Below are 3,330 nucleotides of genomic sequence, written 5' to 3'. Positions count from 1 at the left end.
ATTCCATATAAATGTAAAGTTCAATATCGTTCAGTGAACGAAACAGGAGGATCATGTTAATTAATGTCACATCAATTTGCAAAGGTGTTATGTAACAGGGAGCAGTCCCTGCTCCCTAGACCTGTGAGGCCCATTGAAAATTCCAGAGCCTCATGAAGACTCAGGAAAGTTCACTGAGGATGGACAGAGCAGAACCGCATGGCATCAGAGCTCACTGAGACAGCCTCAGCAGACAAAGCTGACGACACACCACAGGATTCAGGTTCTCAGTGATCGATCTTGCAAATGAATGTTCTCCATCTTGATTTTGCATAATAACCAACTTCACCTTACCTTCTTGTGGAAAAGCTCATGGTGAACATTTACTGAAATTATAGAGATTTATTCAATTTGTAAGATTACTGTGGACATTTTCTTAGCAAGAATGCTTGCCTGATGCAGGTTCCAGTTGATACTGTATTATGATAACAAGACCCACATAGGGGAGAGATGTGCAGTGACTTAAAACATGTGTTGTCACACTCAACTGACACATGCTTGTTAATCCAACACAGATCTGTGGTCCCAAAACAATGGGAACTCTGTCAGTGTTTCCTCCAAAGGAGCCACCTGTGACATTCCCCAGACAGTGAGCACTGAAGCAGATGCTCTTGCCTGTCCCCAGAACTAAGTGAGAACTCAGCATCTGCTTGGGCTGCTGGATTTGGAGGATGTGGAGCCCACATGGGGGACATCACCACTGCTCCTCCATGTCTGACCCTAGAGAATATCTCCTTTGAAAGGCAGCCTGAGTAAATGACCAATGGTGTCTGAATTATCATCCCTGATGCCTTGATCAGTGTGCATAATCCATGAGGGTTGAACAAGAAACCCAGGTGCAGGAGGAGATGGTGATTCCTGCAGGGGCTGAGAGGTGCAGCTGTGGGTCACTGAGCAGTGAGTCTGTCTCCACGTGGGATGTGGAGCCTGAGGTCCATGGGGTGTATGCTCTGAAGGGAAGATAACCATATGGATGGAGCACCAAGAATAAACTAAATACTAGAGTGTCACACACAGAGATGACCTCACCTAGAAAGACATACCATGACTTAGAATCCACTGGGGCACTGCCCAAGTGATAGGTACAGCAATGAAGGGAGACCTGGAGTGCATTCCATGAAAATCATCACACCATGTGCTTGTCATTCACTGAGCAGTAGAAGTGCAGTGGGATTTGGGCCACATGCAGGGACACTCAGATGGGACCTTCCCCAAAAGGAACCTGAGGACATCAGAGGCCCCCAAAGCCCTCATGAGTTTCAGGGCTCAGGGGCGTCTGTGTCATGCATCTGGCAGGTCCAGGGAAAGGGCTTCCTGGTGGCTTCACAGAGCCCTGGCTATGGGATTCCCCAGAGTCACTGGGGTTTAGTAAGGTCTGTTCTCTGTGTCCAGAGAAGTAAACACACAGTATCTCTGAGGGAGTTTCTGGAAGGCAGGGCACAACAGTTCATTCTGGACCATCGATGCTGAGAAGTTCATGCTCTGTGAGCCCTGGCAGGAACCTCCCCAGCATGGTGCAGAGATGACATTAGGAGTGTGCGGGATCCAGAAGCTCAGAGCAGTTGCCCCAGGAGCAGGTGCAGGGGGATCTGGAAAGAAGTTTCCTGTGAGGGGCTGTGTCCTTTTCTTTTCATGAAAACCTCTAAAAGGAGAGTTGATCATGTGGTGACTGTAAATATCCTATTCTACCAGGGCCTTCACCAAACTCCATGACACATGAGAACCAGAGTCAATGGTTCTAGGGCTTCTTTATATCTGAACTGTAAGGAACCATGAACAGAGTTGGTTTTATTAACTCACTGGGTGGAGAATTTTGAAGACACACTGATCCAGGAAGAAGACATTCAGACATTAAAGCCTAGAATTGGTCCAGGAGGTCTCCATGTCTCTCAAATGTGGGTTCACAATGAGGAGCATGTCCTGTGGGAGCTTGTTCCTCAGTGGGAGGAGCTGTATCAGCACAGAGATCAGAGATCTGACAGGGGACCCATATCCTACAACTCTGTGTAGGACTGGGACCCTCAGACACCCTGGAAGCATTTTCCTTGTGTCCTATACCTTCTCTCAGGTGGAGTCAAGTCTTCAATTATGAATCAATCTTCTCCAGGGATATGCAAATGAGAAGAGGTAGACTACATTGAATGTGGGTATGACTGTGCCCTGAGCATCACTCACAAATACTATCCTCCACAGAAGTGCTGACTTCACAGCCCCTCACCCTGGACTGGAGCTGGAGAGCCCTCTTCCTGGAGGCAGTTGCCAGAGGTAAGGAGAATCCCAATTCCTGGGTTGAGGAGGGGACCAGGGACAGGGAAAGGAGATTTCCAGCCACCCCTGAACACTCTGCACAGGTGTCCACTCCCAGGTGCATCCAGTTCAGGCAGTTGCTGAAGTGAGGACACCTGTGGCCTTGGTGAAGGTCTCCTGCAAGGCTTCTGGACACACCTTCACCAGGTATGCTGTGCACTGGGGAAGACAGGCATGAGGAGGAGAGCAGGGTGGATTGGGCCAGTTGACCCTCAACATAGTGCTGCAATCTATGCACAGAGTTCCCAGGGCAGAGTCACCATGACCACAGACACAGCCATGAGCACAGCTGGCATGGAGCTGGGCAGCCTGAGAGCTGAGGGCACAGTTGTGCATTAATTTCTGTTAAATATCTGGTTTGTCTCCTTGACTGTGTGTTGTGACCTTCTATTGTAGGAGATGTGTGGGATTCAGTGGTGCATTACCTTGATCTCCTCAGCCTGATGCTCCTGGTGTGCCCTTTCTGCCAGTTATGTTAGCTTTCTAGTTGTAGTTGGGGTTTGGTTGTTGTTGGGTCATTTTCTTTTCTTTTTAGAGCTAAATTTATTTAGTTATTTATTTATTACAATTTTAATTGTTTTTCAAGTACAGTTTTCTGCCTTTCCCCCAACCCTCCCCACTACCCCAGCCCTCCCCACCTCCCTCCCCCACTCCCACCCCCTTGTTGTTGTCCGTATGTCCTTTATAATTGTTCCTGTAAACCCTTCAGCCTTTTCCTCCTTTATCCACTCCTCTCTCCCTTCTGATCACTGTCAGCCTTTTGTGGGTGCTTCTCTCCAGCTGGCTGACTGAGAGTCACTGCACCCACCACATCTTCTGTGGAGTTTTGCTAACACTGCCAGGACAAAACCACACAGACCAGGAAACAAGTGCACACTCACAAAAATTACCTCTACCCCCAATCACACTATCAACAGCAAATAAGCCAGTATTAATGCAGGTGTAAAGAGATTAAGACTATTATCAGAAAGGAGAAATGAATAT

Source organism: Phyllostomus hastatus, unplaced genomic scaffold (genome assembly GCF_019186645.2).
Source record: "Phyllostomus hastatus isolate PE091 unplaced genomic scaffold, TTU_PhHast_1.1 phas_contig_2369, whole genome shotgun sequence".
In the NCBI taxonomy this organism is placed as follows: Eukaryota; Metazoa; Chordata; class Mammalia; order Chiroptera; family Phyllostomidae; genus Phyllostomus; species Phyllostomus hastatus.
The sequence above is the reverse complement of the archived record's forward strand: the minus strand, read 5'-3'. Positions refer to the sequence as shown.